The following is a 10,929-nucleotide window of genomic DNA, read 5'->3' on the forward strand; positions in this document are numbered from 1 at the left end:
CTACATATACTCACACCTGAATGCACACACACTCAAACCTGCACGTAGGCACACCTGCATATAAGCCCACCCCTGCATGTACACACACACCTGAAAATATATATATATACACACACACCTGCATATGCACACACTCACACCTGCATGTACACACATAAACACCTGCATGAACACACTTGCATATACACTCACACTTGTAAATACACATACCTGTACACATACACTCAGACCTTGACGTACACACACACCTGCACGTACACACACCTGTACATACACACACCTGTACATATACAAACATAAAGGCAAATACAAAGATCCCCCGTATAGCCTTGGCAGACTCTCGGAGCAAGTGATATTATCGAGCACCTATGAAGGCCGGAACGGCACGCAAGTGGGTGGTTGTCCAACACCACGCCCGGCTGCCTTTGTCTCCCCAGTAGCGATATTTATACATCGCTACTGATCCTCATTTGAGGCTGAGTCAACCTAGGGGAGGCCCAGTACCGGTGTAGATAATTGCCACTGGTGTTGGCTGTGAGCGGGAATCCAACTCGGGACGCCTGTTTCGCAGCGCAGTGTAGCGCGATCTATTGCTCTAACGCTACACACAGAGACCCATAGACTCACCAGACAGAGACCTATAGACTCATCACACAGAGACCCGTAGACTCATCATATAGAGACCCATAGACTCATCACACAGAGACGCAAAGACACACCACACAGAGACCTATAGACTCATCACACCGACACCCATTGCCTCACCACACTGAGGCCCACAGACTCATCACACAGAGACCCATAGACTCACCACACATAGACCTGTAGACTCATCACAAAGAGACCCGTAGACTCATCACATAGAGACCCATAGACTCATTACACAGAGACTTGTAGATTCACCACACAGAGACCCGTAGATTCACCACACAGAGACCCGTAGACTCATCACATAGAGGCCCGTAGACTCACCACACAGAGACCCGTAGACTCATCACACAGAACCCCGTAGACTCATCACATAGAGGCCCGTAGACTCACCACACAGAGACCCGTAGACTCACCACACAGAGACCCATAGACTCACAACACAGAGACCCGTAGACTCATCGCACAGAGACCCATACACTCATCCAAGGCCGTAATTATATTCACATATGCTCAAAATATTTTTAAAAAGTGAAAATTGCAATGCAATGTAAATAAAAACAACTATTTGCGAAACCTTGGCCACAATATGTGGACTTGTCTTCACATGATTTATGTTAATATGATTGTGGTTATAAGCTTTATTTGAAGCTGTCGTGACTGCAGGAATCCATACTCTTTGAGGCAGACTGAGGCTGCTGAGGCAGACTGCCTTAGCAGCAGATCATGCTTTCCACCTGATGACGGACACTTGTGTTGCGCCCGAAACGTCGTGATTTGATTTATTTTTTAACTACGGGACTTTGCCGAGAGAACCAAAGACTATGGATTGTGGTTATGGTTGTACTTTATTAATCCCTAATCTCTGCCATTACATACAATGAAACAAGAAAAGGTTAAAAAGAAAAACATAGAGCAATGGAATACAATGCACTATTTGACATTATTCTAAAAAATAAATAAAAAGTCCATCCCCATGTGTTGGTGAATTTTTAAATATTTTAGGCAGGAAATGTCAGGAAATTAGTTATCAAATTTAGATGTTTTTTTCTGGGGGGGACCCCGAGAGGGCCTGGAGGATTTGGTCCCCTCCAATGTTGACTCCATAGCTACGGCCTTGGACTCATCACACATAGACTCATAGACTCACCACACAAAGACCTGTACACTCATCACACAGAGACCCGTAAACTCATCACACATATCCCCATAGACTCACCACGCAGAGACCTGTAGACTCATTACACAGAGACACATAGATTAATCACATAGAGGCCCATATACTCATCACACAGACCCCGGCTGATATTTAAGATTTGTTCCGAGAAGTGAGTTAGCGTGACATCGATGGGAGTGGCATTACTCTGATGGGAAGAGAAGTGACCTTCAAACTTTGAGCGGAAGTTGAACTTTGGACTTTCTCAAGGTATTGACGTATGCATGCTAAAATATCGCAACGTCCATAGTGTGTATGTGTCTACCCATAAACTCACCACGCAAAGACCCACAGACTCATTTTGCAGAGACCCATAAACTCACCACACAAACACCCATAGACTCATAATGCAGAGACCAATAGACTCACCACACAGAGACCCATACCCTCACCACACAGAAACCCGTAGACTCACCACACCGAGACCCTTAGACTCATCACACAGAGACACATAGACACACGACACAGACACCCATAAACTCATCAAGCATAGACACATAGACTCACCACACATAGTCCCATAGACACATCACACAAAGACCCATAGACTTACCACACAAAGACCCATAGACTCATAAAGCAGATACCTATAGACTCCTCACATAGAGACCCGTAGACTCATCACACACAAATCCATAAACTCATAACACAGACCCCGGCTGATATTTAAGATCTGTTTCGAGAAGTGAGTTGGTGTGACATCGATGGGAGTGGCATAACTCTGATGGGAAGAGAAGTGAACTAATAAAATACCGTGCCTGCGAGTTGGCTTTCAAAGGTTTTTGTGTATGTTGAACTTTGACAACGTATGTACGTTTAATGGCCTCGAGGGTGTCACCATGGTGTAGCAACAGTTCCGAGTGAGGAGTGGTACTCTAAGGGCGGAGCCCGGGTGTCATTAAGAAAGAGTTCGCGTTAGGACGTGACAGCGAGGTGAACCCGAGAGGGCACGTGACCGGACGAGAGAGGCAGGTGGACCCCCAGTTGGGGGTGAGAGGATCACGTGACGGGGACCCAGAGTCCCCACGAGGGTTTGAGAAGGGGGGCGTGGCCAAGGGCAGGAGCCCGGCCACGCCAGAGCAGTTATAAGTTCAAGTTCAAGTTCATTTTATTAGTTCATTTTATTTATTAGGTATAGCGCGGTCCCGAGAGGGATCCCGGCGGTTCGACTCTGGGAATGATGTTGCCCATAGACTCACCACACAGAGACCCATATTCAGTGAGGGAAAAAGTATTTGATCCCCTGCTGATTTTGTACGTTTGCCCACTGACGAAGAAATGATCAGTCTATAATTTTAATGATAGGTTAATTTGAACAGTGAGAGACAAGAATAACAACAACAAAATCCAGAAAAACGCATGTCAAAAATGTTATAAATTGATTTGCATTTTAATGAGGGAAATAAGTATTTGACCCCTCTGCAAAACATGACTTAGTACTTGGTGGCAAAACCCTTGTTGGCAATCACAGCGGTCAGACGTTTCTTGTAGTTGGCCACCAGGTTTGCACACATCTCAGGAGGGATTTTGTCCCACTCCTCTTTGCAGATCTTCTCCAAGTCATTAAGGTTTCGAGGCTGACGTTTGGCAACTCGAACCTTCAGCTCCTTCCACATATTTTCTATGGGATTAAGGTCTGGAGACTGGCTAGGCCACTCCAGGACCTTAATGTGCTTCTTCTTGAGCCACTCCTTTGTTGCATTGGCCGTGTGTTTTGGGTCATTGTCATGCTGGAATACCCATCCACGACCCATTTTCAATGCCCTGGCTGAGGGAAGGAGGTTCTCACCCAAGATTTGACGGTACATGGCCCCGTCCATCGTCCCTTTGATGCGGTGAAGTTGTCCTGTCCCCTTAGCAGAAAAACACCCCCGAAGCATAATGTTTCTACCTCCATGTTTGACGGTGGGGATGGTGTTCTTGGGGTCATAGGCAGCATTCCTCCTCCTCCAAACACGGCGAGTTGAGTTGATGCCATAGAGCTCCATTTTGGTCTCATCTGACCACTACACTTTCACCCAGTTGTCCTCTGAATTATTCAGATGTTCATTGGCAAACTTCAGACGGGCATGTATATGTGCTTTCTTGAGCAGGTGGACCTTGCGGGCGGTGCAGGATTTCAGTCCTTCACGGCATAGTGTGTTACCAACTGTTTTCTTGGTGACTATGGTCCCAGCTGCCTTGAGATCATTGACAAGATCCTCCCGTGTAGTTTTTGGCTGATTCCTCACCGTTCTCATGATCATTGCAACTCCACGAGGTGAAATCTTGCATGGAGCCCCAGGCCGAGGGAGATGACAGTTCTTTTGTGTTTCTTCCATTTGCGAATAATCGCACCAACTGTTGTCACCTTCTCACCAAGCTACTTTGCAATGGTCTTGTAGCCCATTCCAGCCTTGTGTAGGTCTACAATCTTGTCCCTGACATCCTTGGAGAGCTCTTTGGTCTTGGCCATGGTGGAGAGTTTGGTATCTGATTGATTGATTGCTTCTGTGAAAAGGTGTCTTTTATACAGGTAACAAGCTGAGATTAGGAGCACTCCCTTTAAGAGTGTGCTCCTAATCTCAGCTCGTTACCTGTATAAAAGACACCTGGGAGCCAGAAATCTTTCTGATTGAGAGGGGGTCAAATAATTATTTCCCTCATTAAAATGCAAATCAATATATAACATTTTTGACGTGCGTTTTTCTGGATTTTTTTGTTGTTATTCTGTCTCTCACTGTTCAAATAAACCTACCATTAAATTATAGACTTGTAATAACAGCCATAGAGGATTCACGTGGGGATTGGCTTGCCGGTCCCGCTTTGTAGCCAATAAGGGATGAGCCAGGGAGCATGGCCTCGGCGTGATCACGGCATGTTAGCAGGGGTGATTGGCTTGGCCAATTGGGGCCTCAGCTAATGGGGAGCCGGATCAGAGGCGTGGTCCCGGGATTGACAGGGAACCATCTGGAACGGTCAACGCTGTCTATGGAGGATTGGCTGGGGGGTACCACGTGACGAAGGGATTAAGAGAGAGAGAGAAGGAGCAGTCGTGAGCAGACTTGGGAACGAGAAGAGCGGGAGTCACGTGCGTACGGGGCTCTGGGTGCCACGTGCGCGGTGGGGACTTGGCAAGAAGTCTGCCCTCTCTCCGTTGTCTGCCAGCAACGGAGAGTGTGTGTGTAAAGTGTAACTGTGGAAGTTGACAATAAAAAGGACTGATTCCGGAAGCCGTCTCAAGAAGGTTTATTACATTGGTGTCAGAAGTTCTTCTGCGACCGTTTGGACGATCGTCAAGATGTCCAAGCACCTCAGAAAGAAGAACCTGCCCGTGCCTCCATCGGAGGAAGAGGTTGAGACGGATGAAGATGAGCTGTTGGGGGCTACAGCCCCTATGCCACCTGCTGATACTGCTCTCCTCGACGCCTCTCAGCGTCGACTGGGAGAAGATGCGACCACCACAGGAACAAAAGACGAATGGCGGCTGATGGCGGAGCAGATCGAGTCGCTACGCGCCATTCTGCTAAGCCTGGTAACCGCGGTGGCGTCCTCACCAGCCGTGGGTCGCCAGATTGCGGATCAGCTGGACACCGCGGGAAGGGGTCCGGCGAAAGAATCTGAGTCCGCCATTGCTCCTGCCACGCGGGAAGACGCCGTCGTTTTGGGCGGGGCGGCTGCGCGGGAGCCGTTGGCCGCCATTTTGGGCGCGCCTGCCGCCACGCGGCCGCCGGACGCCATTTTGCCTGCAACGGGTGGAGCGCGGGAACAGCAGTCGGAGACGCCCGCGGCGCGCGCTTGCCACCGTGGACATCGCCTTCCACAGATTAAAGAATTTATCGCCGGGGGCGATTGGAGTGCTTTTACGTGGCGCTTCGAGTCAGCTTTTCGATCCGTGAACTGGACGGAGGATGAAGCGCTGGGAGCGCTACCTACACTGCTTGATGATGTTTTTCTGGGGGTCTTCCGCTCCATCCCGGCGTCCAAGAAGAAGACACTGCGAGATGCGTTCGCAGAGATGGCGGAATTTTACGACCCACCGACGTCAGCCACCAGAAAATTTATTTCGTGTCGCCGAGGATCGGAGGAGTCGCCTTTGGCTTATCGGGGGGCGTTGATGGCGCTGGCCATGGCTGCCTACCCCGACGCGACGGCCGATCATTTGGATCCTCTCATCCTTTCCCGTATGCTGGAGTTGTCTCAGGAGCTCAACATTTCTCTACCAGTGTGCGGCCACGAACCGCTTACATCGCGATGGGTGGCGCGCTGCCTGGACGTTAAGTTTAATATCAAGCGTTAGGACCAGATGGCGGCGTGGACGGGGAAACCCGAAATCGACGGGCCGCCCTTGGGGTGGTCTCCACGACTGGTTGTCCACTGCTCCGACGACTCTGGCGACGACGACATGCTGGCTGCTGCTGTTCCGCATAGGATTCCGGGACGGCGGCTGCGCGACCAGCGTGGCGACTACGCAGGCCGTCCACGTGCGGGGGCCGGGTCATCCGACCACCGGCCGACGACGGCCGCGTGTTTCAAGTGCGGCAGATGGGGCCATTTCGCCCGCGACTGCCGCTGCCGACCTCTGATATCGCCTCTTCCGCCACGGGGACCTCCATCTCCTCCACCTGCTGCGGAGCTGCAACAACCTCGGGCGAGTCGGCACAAATTGGACACCTGGCAGGTCGTGTCACATCACTCATCCACTCGCACCCATTCTTGCACTCCTAAGGATAATTTTACTTCTCCAGCTCCATTTACACGCTCTGCTACACAGTGGAAGAAATTGGCTCGCAGGGTTGTAGCTGCGGCGTCGGGCTCGTCGACGGTACGGGGTACCATCGACGGCGTTGACGTCCGTATTTTGGTGGACACTGGCGCGTCTGCTACCATCATTTCAGATGTTATTTTTCATTTGTTGTCCATTCCTACGTCGCGGATACGCAGGGTTGATGATGCGTGTGTTGCCGCAAATGGGGGAAGCATGGGTATCTGTGGTCAGGTAGAGGTGAGCATCGCTATCGGAAATATTATCGCCGCAGGACCTGTGTTAATCTCTCGCTAGCTGTCCCATGCTTACTTGGTACTGATTTCCTGCGCCGGATGCCGCTGAAAATACGGGGCGACCAGGATTGTTTGGAAATGCGGGGGGTTGTAGGATGGCGTTCCTGCCTTCTCTGCTGGCCGGTGCGCCTACAGGTAACGCTGTTACTGCCGTAGTCGCTGCTACGGTGGAGGTTCCTTCGGGAGCGCAAATGCTCATTTCGCTGCGTTACCGAAAACCCCTTCAAATGGGAAGGGATGCGAAGGGAGTGCTATTATCCCTATCCAATTCGGTATCTAAATCTTTTTCTTTGGCGGCGGCACGAACGATCGTGCGACCAGGTCAGGCACCTTTCATACAGGTGTTGAATGGGGGACCTGACCGCGTTGTTGTTCCGGAGGGATCGGTGCTGGCTCACGCCACTACCGATTTCGCCTCTTGTGACGAAGCGCCGCGCGCCCGGATGCCCGTGGGTGGGCCTCCGCACGATCGTTCGCAAGAACGCTGGATTGCGAATTTATGCGGAGAAAATTCTTCCTTGTCGAATGAACAAAGGAATGCCCTGCGTTCACTATTGCTACGGTACGCTGATGTTTTCAGCAGAAATGATTTGGACCTCGGCCGCACGTCGCTTTTGTCGCACCATATTGACACCGGTGCGGCACCTCCCATCTGTATGCACCCTCATCGCATGAGCCCAGCGGAAAGGGAACATGTGCGCGGAGCAGTAGATGAATTGCTGGCGGCAGATATTGTTTCGCCGTCCAACAGCCCTTGGGGCGCGCCCGTCGTTCTGGTTAAGAAAAAAGATGGTGGTACAAGATTTTGCGTTGATTTCCACCGGTTGAACAAAATTTCGGTGGCGGACGCGTACCCCTTACCGAGGATGGATGACTTGTTGGATGCTTTATCGGGTGCTAAATTCTTTTCCACCCTTGATCTGTCCTCGGGCTTTTGGCAGCTTCCCCTCGATGACGAGTCTAAAGCCAAAACGGCATTCCGCACGCCGCAAGGTCTCTTTGAATTAAATCGGTTGCCTATGGGCTTGAATGCGGCTCCGGCGACGTTTCAACGGCTCATGAAATTGGTGTTGGCTGGACTACAGTGGGAAACGTGCCTCATATATCTAGACGATATAATTGTCTTCAGCCGCACGTTCGAGGAACACCTCGAACGCCTAGAGACGGTTTTTCAAAGAATGCGGGCGGCTGACCTCAAGTTTAAACCTAAGAAATGCCACCTTTTGCAACACTCCGTCCGTTACTTGGGTCATATTGTCAGCTCAGACGGCGTGTCAACTGACCCTCTGAAAACCAAATGTGTTCGAGAGTGGCCCACACCCACTTCAGTGGGTGATGTTCAGCGGTTTATTGGATTCGCTTCCTATTATCGCCGCTTCGTTAAGAACTTTGCGATGTTGGCGAAACCATTACACGTTCTAACGGGCAAAAATCAAAGGTTTAAATGGGGAGCGGAGGAAGAAAGTTCTTTTAGAGCACTTCGGGATCACCTCGCCACGGCGCCTACGCTAGATTACCCAGACTTCTCGCAGCCGTTCATCCTTGATACGGATGCTAGTGATATTGGCATTAGGGCCGTTTTGTCGCAACGTAAGGACGGGGTTGAGCGAGTGGTGGCGTACGGCAGCAGGGTTCTGTCCCCTGCGGAAACGCGATATTGCGTGACAAGGCGGGAACTTTTGGCAATTGTGCATTTTGTTCGATTGTACCGGCCGTACCTGTATGGAAGGAAATTCCTGGTTCGCACTGATCATGCGGCTTTGCAATACTCCTTGAAATTGGATCAGCCGTCAGGCCAATTGGCTCGGTGGTTGGAATCGTTACAGGAATTTTCCTTCGATATTACATATCGTAAGGGGGCCCGTCACACGAACGCTGACGCGCTCTCAAGGCTGCCGCCCGTTCCTCCGTGCACTTGCCTGACGGGCACGCACCATTGTGCGGCACCACTCACCTCGCCCTGCCCGGTTATGGGGGCGATAGCGAATGAGGACGACGCTGGGGCGAAAGCAAAGGAGGACGACCAGCAGGTGTCGGTGGACACCGATGATACCTTACGGCTGCCGCACGCGGTCTGGTTACGTGAGCAGGAGGCTGATGCCTCGCTGTCTCCGCTACGGAAATTGGTAGGGAAGCAAAAATCTCCATTGGCGGGATGGAAGTGGCAGATGTTCCGAGGCAAGTCGGGATTGTTAATGTGCACCGACGGGTTGTCGGACCGACCACGCTTGGTCGTGCCTACTTCGCTTCGCTACGACTTGCTTCGCGCTCTGCACGCTGATAAGTTGATGCACCTCGGCGTCCAAAAGACTTTGGCCGCGATGCAAAAGGATTTTTTCTGGGCCGGTATGACGGCGGACGTCAATGACTTTGTCCGCTCATGCCATGATTGTGCGAAGAGGAAACCGCCTCGGAACCACTATGTACCGCCGTTACGTTCCATTGAGGTGTCCCGCATCAACGAATTAGTTGCTCTGGACATTCTGGGCCCATTTCCCCCGTCGGCTAGGGGCAATAAATACCTTCTGGTCGGGGTAGAATATTTTTCTCGATGGCCGATGGCCTGGCCTCTACCCGACCAGACGGCAGCGTCCATCACCGACGCTTTCTTGAACGGGTATGTCATGGACAAGGGGGCACCTGAGAGGCTGCTCACAGATCAAGGGCGGAACTTCTCCTCTAAATTGCTTAAGGAAGTTTGTGACGCGCTGGGTACAAAGAAAATTCGCACTTCCCCATGCCATCCACAAACAGACGGTATGGTGGAACGATTCAACCGTACCCTCTCGGCTATGCTTTGTCACACGGTCAGTGAAAAGCAAACCGATTGGGACTTGCACATACCAGGCGTCTTAGCAGCATACCGCATGGTTCCACACACGTCCACGGGATACTCACCATTTTTTTTATGTATGGCCGTGAGAATGTTCCACCCATCGATGTGCAACTGGGTAAGCCGAGTAAACAACCGTCCCGCTCCTTGCCTGATCACGTGCGGGACTCGCTTGAGCGAGTTACGGAGGCGCGAGAGGCTGCCAGGTGTGCGACGGCCCGTGCCCAGGCAAGGAACGAACGGTATGCGCGTCGATCGCGTACTCGCATGCCTTGGTCAGTGGGAGACCTGGCGTGGCTCCACTGCCCCCAGGTACCGGCGGGCACATCCCCTAAACTGCACAGGCCGTGGCGGGGGCCCGTAACGCTGGTAGATGTTCAAAACTCACAAAGTATCCGCGTTCAGTACGGAAAACGTCGGTGGTATGTTCATTCCTCGCGACTTAAACCCTATGTTGACACGCGTGTCGGTCCTTCATCCCCACTAGCTGACCTGCCGGGTTCTGCCGTGCCGATTATGCCGATTGCCACGCCCGTTGATCCCAAAGGGGACTGTGTTGTGCCTCCTACAGATGAACAGGTTCTGAGGGCTGAGGAAGCCCCCGCTGCCCCCCCTCCAACGGGGCCTGCCCTGGACATGACCGAGGACCAACGACCTTCTTCTTCTTCAAGCCTACCACCTCCTGTCGATCCGGAAGTAAAGCGACCATGCGCTAGGAACGGAGAGGGTCCTGCGTCGCGTACGCGATCCAAATCTCTCCCGTTTCGTTAACGTTTGATCGTCTAGCTGTTTCTTCCCTGTCGTTACCGCGCTGCAGGGGCGCCCTAATGTACGTCGGGTTTTTTTATGGGTGACTCTGTTTTTAAGTGTTGTTCGGCGCGGGGACGCCGTTTCACCCTTTATTGTTACATGCACCTTGGTGCCCTAATAAGATGTTTTACGGAATTGGTTAATCACCCTTTTCCCAGCCGAGACGGCTGATTTTTTTCACCGGGGGGGGGGGGTGATGTAATAACAGCCATAGAGGATTCACGTGGGGATTGGCTTGCCGGTCCCGCTTTGTAGCCAATAAGGGATGAGCCAGGGAGCATGGCCTCGGCGTGATCACGACATGTTAGCAGGGGTGATTGGCTTGGCCAATTGGGGCCTCAGCTAATGGGGAGCCGGATCAGAGGCGTGGTCCCGGGATTGA

General features: G+C 51.8%; 1 protein-coding gene across 1 annotated transcript in view; it reads left to right on the plus strand.

Moving 5' to 3' along the window:
• Nucleotides 1–10,929, plus strand: part of LOC133339158 (uncharacterized) — a 175,430-nt gene that overhangs the window by 29,784 nt on the left and 134,717 nt on the right. The gene's annotated exons all lie outside the window — the stretch shown is intronic.

The sequence above is a fragment of the Lethenteron reissneri genome, unplaced genomic scaffold (genome assembly GCF_015708825.2).
Source record: "Lethenteron reissneri isolate LAM-NWPU_2019-01 unplaced genomic scaffold, ASM1570882v1 scaffold_1640, whole genome shotgun sequence".
In the NCBI taxonomy this organism is placed as follows: Eukaryota; Metazoa; Chordata; class Hyperoartia; order Petromyzontiformes; family Petromyzontidae; genus Lethenteron; species Lethenteron reissneri.